At 42.6% G+C, this 12905-nt stretch overlaps 1 protein-coding gene across 1 annotated transcript in view; it reads right to left on the reverse strand.

Annotated features, from left to right (window-relative positions):
* The window catches only part of LOC124545301 (Parkinson disease protein 7 homolog), a 50834-nt gene extending 50303 nt beyond the window's left edge, over positions 1 to 531 (reverse strand). Inside the window, exon 1 of the mRNA XM_047124200.1 lies at positions 459 to 531. The gene's annotated coding sequence lies outside the window, so the exon portion shown is untranslated. The remainder of the gene's footprint in view (positions 1 to 458) is intronic.
* Positions 532 to 12905: the final 12374 nt, after the last annotated feature.

Here is a 12905-nt window from a genome sequence, read left to right on the forward strand (position 1 = left end):
TGTTAGCTGTCATGAGATCACCCTTTAGGTCTCTGTATTTAAAATTTCAGTCTTTCTCTCACTCTCTCTCTCTCTGAAATCCTCCCCTCTCTCTCACATGCACACTTCTTTGAGGGCTCATCAAAATTTTATGCTCCACCTTGAGCAGCTATAGTGGATGAGCTTTGATCCTGTATTACTTCAGCAATCATGACTTCCGATGGGGACATTCCGCAGTGTTACGCAGAGATGAAGAAACTTCTGTAGCATGTGCTAGCGCGGAGGGCGGCATCAAACCATACCTCGGATTGAAGACCACAACAATAACGACATACATTTGCTATTTTATGCAATACACGTATTAAGAAAACATCGTTCCGGTGGTGTCATGTACGACCCCAATCACGATAACACCCCTAAACACTTTGAGAATTTACCTACAAACGATTCCAAAACTCTTTTTTAATGTACGTACTTACCCTCGTCAGGTGGCAACTTGTACTGAGCGCGCCTCACCACAAACAGATTTATATACGGTCGTAAGAGCGTCGCTGTTTACAGCAGAGACTACAACGTCCGTTGCGCAACACGATGCAGAGAGCTGCCGGTATGGAGTCGCGATAACGCATTTATCTTGATAAGGTGCGCGCACTGCGGCAGGCAGCAGCAGGAGCAGTTAGCACAGCCTTTACCAGAAGGCATCCACAGTGTTTCATGTCACTGACTGCTTCAATCAACAGAATTTTAAGACAATATTAAAATATAATGTGCTTTACCGTCCAGGTAGCTTCCGTCACACAACAATAAAAAAATTTAAAAAATAATTATTATTGTCTCCATATATGCAGGCTGCTGATACCAAAACTGTCTGTTCAGTTAGCGAACTCTCGTTCGAGCTGCTAATAACAACCCCATTAAGTCCACAACCATTTTCCGCCTTTTCAGTTGACCCGTTTTCCAAGTGGGTCAAATGATCATTTGACGTCGTTTCTCTACAGCACAAGTTTCAGACCCACTTTCAAATGCCCGATGCAAAGGCCTAAACGGGTGGGGGCTTATTAAGTCTTCATTAGCAACGCAAGAGGCTTTTCCTTAATTAATAAAAAATATGCCTAGTTAGTCGTGTTGTACGTATGTCACAGCCGTAATTCCCACATCTTCTTTTCTTTCTTTTTTTTCCTTTTTTTGCTGTCTAACGTTGCTAAATTTACAAAGATACTTAGATTACAACGGTAATTGTGCTGAATGGCATTTCATCTATCTTACTCTATGTATAACAAAAGCAATTACAACAAATAATTTGGTCCCTCAGGAACCAGTGTCCAGTAACCCGTTTCCAAAGTACAATGAGCTTTTCTAATAGAAAGTAAAGTACAGACCTGAAGTACCTCGTAACCAGTGTATCCGATAGTGAAGAAAATGAAAAATATTAAGATCTGGCCGAATGAGTTTCCTCTTCTCAAAACATCACCGTGCACATTGAAATGCAAATTACTTTAACCGCCAGTATCAACACGCTCTACGACGTATCTACTTGCAAAACTGATCAGATCACAGGCAAGCGTACAGATGCTCCGTCTCGACAAGATATATCCAATAAGCACACTTTTCCCGTAAATGTGAGAGAATCCTGAACCATCACAACCACAGCAAAAGAAAGAAAGAAATAAAAAAAACACAGTTCCTGTATATCTTGTGACTACTTCCTACACTTCCCTCAGTTTTAATTTTCGGCTCTCAGATAAATCAAAAAATTACGATATGAAATCTGGAGAAAACAAAAGAGGGTATGTATGTAGCTAGGGCCTACATGTAATTTTGTACACTAGAATGTATTCAAAATTCTTGTATATACATACATACTCTACCAATCAATGTGAAGTACTCAGCACGGTAAATGCAAATGGCTCTAAGCACTATGGGACTTAACATCTGAGGTCATCAGTCCCCTAGAAAAAATGGTTCAAATGGCTCTGAGCACTATGGGACTCAACTGCTGAGGTTATTAGTCCCCTAGAACTTAGAACTAGTTAAACCTAACTAACCTAAGGACATCACAAACATCCATGCCCGAGGCAGGATTCGAACCTGCGACCGAAGCGGTCTTGCGGTTCCAGACTGCAGCGCCTTTAACCGCACGGCCACTTCGGCCGGCTCAGTCCCCTAGAGTTGGAACTACTTGAAACTAACTAACCTATGGACATCACACACATCCATGCCCGAGGCAAGATTCGAACCTGCGACCGAAGCAGCAGCGCGGTTCCGGACTGAAATGCCTAAAATCGCTCGGCCACAGCGGCCGGCACTCAGCACGGTATCACATGTTTTGGTTATGTAGCTGTGGAAGAATGACTTTTAAATTTTTCTATGCGTGCTGTAATTAAGTTAATCTTGTCTCGTGATCCCCACGGAAGCGATGTTTTAGGGGCTGAAGTATATTTCTAGATTGTGTGGCGGAGTGTAATTTGTGTACCACTGCTACTTACCCCGTTTCCTGCTACAGTCGCGAATAATTCGCGGGAGAACGATTGCCAAGTGAGCCTCCGTGTGAGCTCGAATACCTGTTCGCGCGAAACTCAGCTTTTCCTTTTCTCACACGATATACTTCGAGCTATGGATGAAGATCAGTAGGCAGATTCTATATTTCTAGATTCCGGAAAGCATTTGCACAATGCCCCATTGCAGACTGTTAACGAAGGTACGGACATATGGAATAGGTTCGCAGCTACGTGAGTGGCCTGAAGACTTCTTAAGTAACATCTTACGCCCCGGCTCCTAAGATCTACTTCGGCATCTCCAGGAAGCCGAACTGCCTATGTTAACGTCCAGTAGACTGCCAGCTAGATGGAAATGCTGAGCAAGTTACGATAAACGTGGAGGCTATCAGAGTACAATGGAACGACCGAGCGCCAAGTCTGCAAGCGAGGTTTAATGACATGAAGGAAGACGAAAGATATCGTCATATTAGCGACAAACAGAATGTCCTAAGGAAGGCTAAGTACAACACAACAATAAGTGTTCAGGTGCCGAATCAGGAAGAAATAGCCTCTGAAAGAAGAAGTTACCAAAGTCTCTAGGAGAGCTGAGAGCGAGACAAAACTAGGACACATGATGCCACAGCCATCACAACCGCTGCAGAGCGCACTGGAAGCGCCTACATCCCACTCTTCTTAATAAATGGCTGATTACTGAATGCCGATTGCCGACTGCCCAGTGCGTAGTGTCAGCCCTTGTGTCAGTTGCTGCTATCCAGCGAGATGGGAGGTTATGGAGGTCGATCTTCGAGGCGCATAGTTGCCTTCGCTTGTCTATGGAATCACGATTCTGGCTGGAAGACGCTGCTGTCGCCAGATGCACTGCCAGCTTCCAAGGCAACGCTGATGGAATGTGGAGGAGATGTAGGAGTCCGGTCCCAGACTCCCACAGTCGTCAGGAGAGAGCCGGGCGGGATGTTAGCCACGCTCAAGAGCGCCAAAAAACACCACTGACAGCAACACATTTATTAGCAGTTATACAGGACTGTCTTCCTAAGCGTCGCGCCACATCCGGGCTGACAGAGTAAGTAGTGGGCTCATCAGCAGCGGAAGACCGTCTATTAAGAAGGACGGGATATTAATTTGGTGCTTCCAGTGCGCTCTGCAGCTGTGGAGATGGCTATGATATTATGTGTCCTAGTTTTCTCCGGCTGTCAGTTCGCCTACTGACTTCAGACTTTGCCCACTTCACCTTTCAGGGGCTCTTTTCTGCTGGTTCGGGCATCTGAATACTTATTTTTGCGTTGTACCTAGCCTTCCTTACAATACTCTGCTTTGTCACTAATATGACTATATCTCTTGGCTTCCATGATGTCATCATGCTTCACTTGCGGACTTTGGCGCTAGGTCGTTCCTGTGTGATCCTGTAGCTTCCGAGTTTACCATAACACGCTCAGCATTTCCCTCTAGCTGGCAGTCTACTGCTCACTGACACAGGCGGTTCTGCTTCCGGTAGCTGCCGAGGTAATATTTGAGCTAATTTTTAACATCCGCTTTCGGTACTGTCCTGGGGCGTAACGAATAGAACCCAATATGTTGTCCTCGATGGCGAATGTTCTACATCTACATCTGCATCGATACTCTGCAAATCACATTTAAGTGCCTGGCAGAGGGTTCTTCGAACCATCTTCACAGTTCTCTATTATTCCAATCTCGTATAGCGCGCGGAAAGAACGAACTCATATCTTTCCGTACGAGCTCTGATTTCCCTTATTTTATCAAGGTGATCGTTTCTCCCTATGTAGGTCAGCGTCAACAAAATATTTTCGCATTCGGAGGAGAAAGTTGGTGATTGGAATTTTGTGAGAAGATTCAGCCGCAACGAAAAACGCCTTTGTTTTAATGATATCCACCCCCAAATCCTGTATCATTTCAGTGACACTCTTTCCCCTATTTCGCATTAATACAAAACGTGCTGCCCTTCTTTGAACTTTTTCGATGTACGGCTTCAATCCTATTTGGTAAAGATCCCACACCGGGCAGCAGCTTTCTAAAAGAGGACGGAAAAGCTTAGTGTAGGCAGTCTCCTTAGTAGAACTGTTACATTATCAAAATATCCTGCCAATAAAACGCAGTCTTTGGTTAGCTTTCTTCACAACATTTTCTGTGTGTTCCTTCCAATCTAAGTTGTTCGAAACTGCAATTCCCAGGAATTTACTTGAATATACGGTCATTACGGGATACAAGTCTGTGTGGAAAATAGTTTATTTAAAGAATTTATCATGAAATCTATTGCAGTGCGTGGAATATTAAAACAATTCCGGCCATTTTTTCATTCCAGTGAAGTAAGGAAACACATAATTACACTCTCACAAACAGTTAAACATACCTGAAAGTCTTTCTCACGTCTCGCCACCCACACACTCTGCTCTGCTCGCGCAGCCCAGGGCTCGTAACAGCTGTCTCAACTGCTTCACCGTGCAGCCCCGTGGAAATAGCTGCTCACTAGGGGCTTGTGCTGCGGGGGACTTTTAACCGCCGGTACCTGTGCCCGCTGCTGCAGGTAGCAACGAGTTAATACCCGGGAACAAAAGCACGCTTCCTGCCGGCGTCCCCCCGCCATCTCAAGTGGCCTGTATGCATGAACCAACCTGTCAGATACCAGCGCATACGAGAGACGCCATCCTTTCAAACCAAATGCCTGACACGGAATAGCTCCAGAAATACTGTGGAAGTTTATAAATAGTTAATTTCTGGTCACATGCCCGTGACGTAAGGAATATAAGGCGAACACGATAGCTATTTCATACGCATACAAATCGTCCATGTAACAACTAGTAGCGGGCTGACTCGAAATACACTTTAAAAAAGAAGATCTTTGTATACCAAGAGAAACAGAGCTGTAGTTTGCTTTGCAAATGACTTAGGAACTAGAACTGAATATTTAACAATTGCAGTTCTTCATTCTGCCGTGGACTCTAAACTGCCCCAGCCTTCCTGGCGCTCTTTCTTGTGGTACACTTCATGAACTGCTTCAGGAGTTTTTAAATCTGGTGTTAGGCAATGTGCTGGATATTTTCAAACACACATATATCTTTAAGATGTCATAACTGTTGCTTCAGAAGATGTATTACAGGAAATACTAATTAAATCGTTAATAAAAGTGTTCAAACAATTTCTTTCAAACAAGCACACACGGTTTAAAACTACTACAAATAAAAAAAGATCGACACTGCACAGTAGTCTGAGTGCACAAAGAAGAGTGTTACTCATGACTGGAAGTGGTGATGTATGAAGTGATAGTTGGAATTTAAAATTTCTATGTGAATTTATACCGTCACGGTTGTGGATTATCCGACCACTACAGGTCAGCTAATTGTACTTCAGTTTTAAAGGTACTATAGAATTCCTAAGCTGACTGGTTCTCTCAGTTACACCACGACGAAGAAGGAAGGACAAAGGGTTTACTGGGTGATAAGGTAGAGAAAACAACAAATATCTCTGCGATGTATTAATAAGCACTAAACACAACACACTTAGACCATGGTCCAGTCCGAAGCAGTAGTTGTCGTGGATAGATGTCGGAGATTGCTGAAACATTTGCACATCCCACGCGCTCATGCCCTGAGGTCCACACTCAGTGCGCCAGTGCCCTCATACACTGCCAGCTCCAATTAGCGCCATAGCCACAAAGGGCGTCTGGGGATGAATTATGAGGTAGGAATTTGGATTTTACCAATATATCCATCATCCGGAATTTTCTCTCATACAACTGCCGCCTTTCACCCAGCACACTGGTCATTCCACACGCCCCCGCTACCATGGACAATATCAGACAGGTCGCCCCATTCTTTGTACCAAACCGCCTGTCGGCCAGGTGAGCTAATCCGTTACTTACAGTTGCCGACTCCTCGCGACCACGGCTGCAGCCAGCCGCAGTGCGCTGTGAAACAAACAGCTGCAGCTTGCATATAATAGTTCCAACCAATTCCATTCTGATATACACCCTCCCCCCCTCGCCCAGTTAAAAAATCCACTTTACCCAATCAAAGTCAGCTATGTTGTAAAGCCGGCCGCTGTGGACGAGCAGTTCTAGGCGCTTCAGTACGGAATGGCTCTGCTGCTACGGTCGCAGATTGGAATCCTGCCTCGGGCATGGATCTGTGCGCTGTCCTTAGGTTAGTTAGGTTTAAGTAGTTCTAACTTTAGGTGACTGATGACCAAAGATGTTAAGTCCCATAGTGCTCAGAGCCATTTGAACCATCAATATCCTTTCCAGGCTGTTTCAAGACTTTGTTTGAATCGTCGATATCGTATGCACCAAGTTCTATTTCCACAATGTCTTTTTCACCATCAGTATCAAGATGCAGTTTGTTGTTAACCTCAGTGGTATTTGGGATGCTGTTACACAACTCTAGTCCAATCAATGCACTAATCCATTCACCAATCACACTCCTCGAATTTCTCACACGAAATGTAGATCTCTCCCTTTTATAAAAGTTACTTTCGAAGACAAAAGATGTTGGTGCATACTCGCTTTTTTCATATCGCTTAGGTGTCGTTACTTGTTAAGCAGATCTATAACAGTATGGTATAGGCTACATTTCCTCTAAGTATTCTCGCATCAGCTAAAAAAAAATATGTTCTAATCAGCTTAATATCTGTTACATCATGCATCACAGGACTAGAGTATTAAACTGATTTTTGGCTCATGACGGCGCACTAAGATCTACCTCTGTCATCGGATGACTCTACACTTTAGATTCCCACTTAAAGTAACCGAATGCTCGCCACTTATGAAGTCTCGTAAGGTAACAGCACAGAGAAGCTGTAAAAATCTGGTTTATACTACACATCGCTTTATAAATTCGGTAACACATCTGATTTCACTACGATGGTCGTCTCTGTGTGTGTGTGTGGAAGATTGAAATTTCTTTGAAAGATACCACCGCAACGGAAAAAAACATCCGATTACCACTCCAAGTCAAGAATCATATTCGTGGCGCGCTAGCCATCGCTTCCGCCTGCCAGATGGCACGTCATTGATATCAGATTGATAAGCTAATTACTTAAATTGAACATGAGTCACTTTGCATTGCGAGTAATTTTTTTTTTCAGCAGTTGGATTACACTCACCAGCTAGCTCAAATGGGAATCCCCAGGGGGAAGACGATGTTCCTTTCAAGGAACCCTATTGAGAACCGATATTTGAATCTGACCACAGATGGATTCTACCACCGGCAACATACATTTTTCTACAGGCACACACAAGAGTCACTGACAGTGTTACACTCTCTGATAGAAGCACTGTCTGTGATTTAGAATGAAGTCTATCCATTCAACCACATGCTTGCATTGGATCTTATGGAGACATCTTTTAATTATTACAGCCACCCTTATATCTCGAAACGAGTCACCTTTTCCGAACCTGTCTGCTAAGGACCCCATACAGCAAAGCTCCAATGCGGTTTTAGGCATTCCCTCTGCATCTTGTAACTGCTCCTCCTCAGTCTCTACCCTCCCTAATTGCAGTTTTGTCCATGTGATTCTTCCAATTTAAGTCAGAACTGAATGGAAGTCAGAGAGCACTATATCTACCACCTTCTGCAACCTGTGGAGAAACAAAGTGAGCTGATTCAACGCGACAGGACGGCAGACTGACCACTTGGTAGAAGTGGAAACATACTGTCGTAGATCTGCCAAACATTTATGATGTGTAAGGCCAGCGCCAAACGAAGCTTTCTCCTGCAACATGAGGTAGTAGAAAAGACATTACAGGCAATTTCAGTTGATTTTCTTATCAGGAAAATTAGGAGGACTCCACATCATACAGGAACTGGAAGAAGAACAAGGATTTTGCTACTGCATTGAGGTACGTCTCCAGACTACACATAGGTACTGCAGTCAGAAGGAGATCTGCATCTCTCAGGGTGCATTCGCGTCTGTCACCCAAACATTCTCTCTATCGTCGTTATTTTGTAACATCCAACAGGAAAAATTACGAACTATAAAAGCTCCTACAAGGTCACCCAACAGAGAACTAGATAATATTTTTAGCACATCTCTCTTTTCTGACGTATTGGGAAATGCATATGATCTGTGTGCTAGCATAAAGCATATGCAGTGATCCTATTAAATACACAGGTTTTGATCCATAGGAGCAGATGGCTCATGATCAAAGTCACCTGCACAGACCAGTGTAAAGTTTCATTGCCTGTACTGTAGGAGGACCATATCCCACAGACTATCAGTCGCAAGAGAGGGTCCTTGTGTTGTTGTTTGACACATTTTCTTCTGTTGTAACACGTCCAAGCAGTGTATGACTACAGATTTGTACACCGCCATACATTTTGTATCTTCCACCTCGACTTTGAGATCTGTGTTAGATGTTAAACTGACAAACACATCTTGATCCATTGGCTCTTACTGAAAGCTGGACATCTCATGGTGCAAGTTCTGTTGTTGCTGCTCTCTCAACACACAGGATGGTCGAAATAAAAGACAGAGGCGGTATTTCTTATTCACAAAAAATATGCAGAAGACATCACAATATTTGGAACCTGGAAGTGTTATGGCATTATGGAGCATTTCCATACAGCTGTCTGAAGGTGACTCGTGACCTTTACATGTAAACCCATCTTTCACAGTGATCTGGCAGCAGATGGCTTGATGTTCTGACTGATTCCTCATATTACAGTTATGTACAGTCATGCTCAAAAGTATCCGAACGACCTGAACTGCATTTCGCATGATTCGCATGCAACCCACGTAACGCAGCTGTCTAGCAGGTCCTCTAATCGCTCCTTGGTAAAGTCGTTTGACTATTGAAAATGGTTCCATCAAGTCACCACTGGAAAACACTGCTCTGTATCGCAAGAACTGAAGATGTAAAGTAATACCATGATACTAGAAATACCAGGGAACACCTTTTCACAGATAAGACTGTCCTTAAGGCTTGTAAGCTCACATTTATTGCAATAAATGACATACCTGAAATTTTACCACTCTCATTATTACGTCAGATAGGAAATGCACGTAATAAGTTCGTCGTGTTCATGATTTCCTCTTCAAAGTAACAAAATGGCTCTGAGCACTATGCGACTTAACTTCTGAGGTCATCAGTCGCCTAGAACTTAGAACTAATTAAACCTAACTAACCTAAGGACATCACACACATCCATGCCCGAGGCAGGATTCGAACCTGCGACCGTAGCGGTCGCTAGGTACCAGACTATAGCGCCTAGAACCGCACGGCCACTCCGGCCGGCTTCAAAGTAACATACCGTACTTGTTATTTAACACAAAATGACATTAAAATTTAAGTTATTCACGCGCAGCTAGTTGAGAATTTGTATGAACTTCAAATGACACGACGAACCTTCTCGTCCTGCTTATAGATTCAAACCCAGGTCATGCAGACTTAAGATTTCATGACTGACGGAAACTAACAGTCATTCCTGACTAGGCATACAGAGGGTGATATACCTCGATTTTAGCCATTATCAGTTAGCAAATACCGACTTCAAATTACGTAACGTAAACATTTTTAACGGACGCGAATTCCTACCCAGCATCTATTGTCTCTGTTAACGAACTACGAGAGATATTAAATATTGCTTCTTCACTAGTAACTTACTTAAAATGCCGTGAGGTAAATCTTTGTGTTGGACAGGGATTCGAACCCAGAACCTAATCGGATTGTTATCGAAGCACAATCAACTGTGACATATCGGATTTTCTCGGCAGTAGCTAGATGTCTTAACTGAAATAACGAGACGAAACATTAATTTTTTCCTTCGCAGAACTCCAGCCCGACACCTATCGCTGTTATATTCTAGAGAAAACGAACGTTAAATATGGGTTTTTTATACCAGCAGCGACAACTGAGCATGTTTGAACTAGAAATAATATGACGAAGAGCTCAGTGCTGACTGGGTATCGAACCCCACACATATCGTTGTTGACTACACACTAACAGACGTCATCTACCGAATTTTTCCCCACCAGATAGCTCGGAATAACATCCTTGGACTTACAATGATCTTGCAAATAGTTATATGTCTCACTGGGAGTCAAAAACGTCAGATATCGTTAGTGTTAACAACGATTGAAAATGCATTAAAAATCAAAATTACTATCCATCAGCAGATAGGTGTTCTCATGCTAGAGCTTGATAATTTATAATGAAAACCTTAGTGCCCGGCCAGGATTCGAACCCATTCACGCGCAATATGTGGAGATGTTGAGGAATCTGCAGTTTTGAAGAAACAACAAATTGTAGTCGTGCTGTATTCTCACGAAGGGGTCAAATTCCGCGTTAAGGGCGGTCTGAGTTGCATTCCCAGCTCAGAACCAATTTTATCGGCATACAGAAGCTCAAATAAAAGATGCAATAAGTGTCCTGTGACCCTACATAGCGTTTGTTTTGTCACTAGAAGTAAATAACTAGTACAAGGAAGGATACTGGTGATAGAGTGTCTACATGTCGCCACTCCTGACTTTATTGTGGTTCAACCTAACGTCTACATTTTTTTTTTCTTCAGAAGGTAATGAAGTAAATTAGGCTTCTTCTGCTTGATTTTACACATAATTAACATAAATATGTCTTCCTGTGAAAGAACAGGAAAGAAAGACAGAAACTAAATAAAGGGTATATACCAGTTTCATCACTATGCTTCCCGCAAAACAAAGTAATATGTATACATAGGCTTAACTGGTCTATACTGATGAACTTCTCTGATTACTTTCTGTTGGAAATCCTCCTCCTGCTACGTGAAGTACAAACTTTAACCAAAAATAATTCGTCTAATATACGAAATGCTTGGATGTGTAATGTAAATTACGCACTTTTATTGGTTACAGTATTGTCTTAGTTAAAAAAAATTGCGTAATTTTCTTTGTACATTTTAGTACACATCAACTTGTGGTGCTCAGTTGTGAGGTATACCCAGAGGTCCTCCCTATTGCTTCATTCTTTTGTTAGGATGTCATGCATCGTTTTGCCTTTCAACCAGTTAATTGCATTTCATTTTGTTTTAGGGTAAGGTATACCGTCAGGGTTTAAAAATTCAGCAGGCGTAACGGCGTTGGGCATAGTTCTGCAGACACTCGCTATCTTTTGTCTTATGTAGAGCCATATGTCTTTTACCCTGTCACACAGTAATCTATGCTCTGGTATATTACATAATGTACACAGCGGTGACTCGGCCAATCGAATAGAGTGAAGTTTAGAGTTCGTCGTAATTTTCCTGTTTACAGCAACGTACCAGGTCGATTTGACATACGTTGGTAGGTTCCGGCAGTGAATATTTTCCCATATTATTTCCCAGTTATAACAAGGATACGTTTGTTGTACATCGTTTCTGGGTTTGTCTTTCATCAAGTTATTGTAAAGTTCTTTTACATTCATGATGTCTTTTTCATGGATTCTTGCCTGTATGTAGATGTATTCTACTAAAAAGTATTTCAAGTTGTATAGTCCGTTGGGTATGTGTTGGACATTTATAGGTGCACTGACGTCAGCATTTCGTTTAACAAATATGCAGCAAGGGTACCACTTGGTTCTTTCCATTGTTTGTATGAGGTAGAAAGTTATAAGGCTTGCGCTTTTTTGCTGACATAGGTGAGATTTAACCCACCACATTACGTAGGGAGCATCAGAATGTCATATTTGACTTTGAAGATACGTCCGCGGCTCACAAAATGTCCTAGTGCAGATGTGATGCTTTTAGACAAAGTCGCAGGTGGTGGCAGAACTTGTGCCACGTAATTAACTTTGGACATGATGTATACATTTGCCGCTGTTACTTTTTGTACATTTGCCACTGTTACTTTTTGAAGTTCATCGAGTTTCCTAATACTATGCGAGGTGTAACAGAAGATTGTAAATTTACGGTTTTCAGCCCAGGAAAGTCGTTGCACGTGGAAATTGCAACTAATCTCGTCCTTTAAATAGCGGTTTGCGAGTTCTAGCCACTATTGGCCTTGTAAGAGGAAGGCAAAACACACACCTCTTCGCTGGCCCTGTGGTGACGTGCTGATCCGTGAAAAAGCGTCTGTTATGGTTCGCGGTTCCAGTCTCGCTGACTGTAACGTTTTTATCCCATCTGTGAAAGAGCTACAAGCAGTCAGGTGAAACATCGATAAGCAAATCGCAAGAAATACTTTCAGCTCATAGTGAAATGGTGAAAAACTTACAATGCTGCACAACAGGTAACGCCTCTTTCCGCTGCTGACAAGCAAATTTTGGGTTTCTAGGAATACATAACTTTATTTATGAAATGCCACATTTGCATACCTGTTGAGTATGACACAGCATACCAATTAAACACAGACCCAATCGAAATCTAAGTGAGTAGTATTTTACTAATTCGTGCCGATAGAGGCGCGCTTGTATACAGATGCTCAGTTTTATTAAAACAGACTTTCGTCGTAAGGTTATCGTGGGTATTT

Source organism: Schistocerca americana, chromosome 1 (genome assembly GCF_021461395.2).
Source record: "Schistocerca americana isolate TAMUIC-IGC-003095 chromosome 1, iqSchAmer2.1, whole genome shotgun sequence".
Classification (NCBI taxonomy): domain Eukaryota; kingdom Metazoa; phylum Arthropoda; class Insecta; order Orthoptera; family Acrididae; genus Schistocerca; species Schistocerca americana.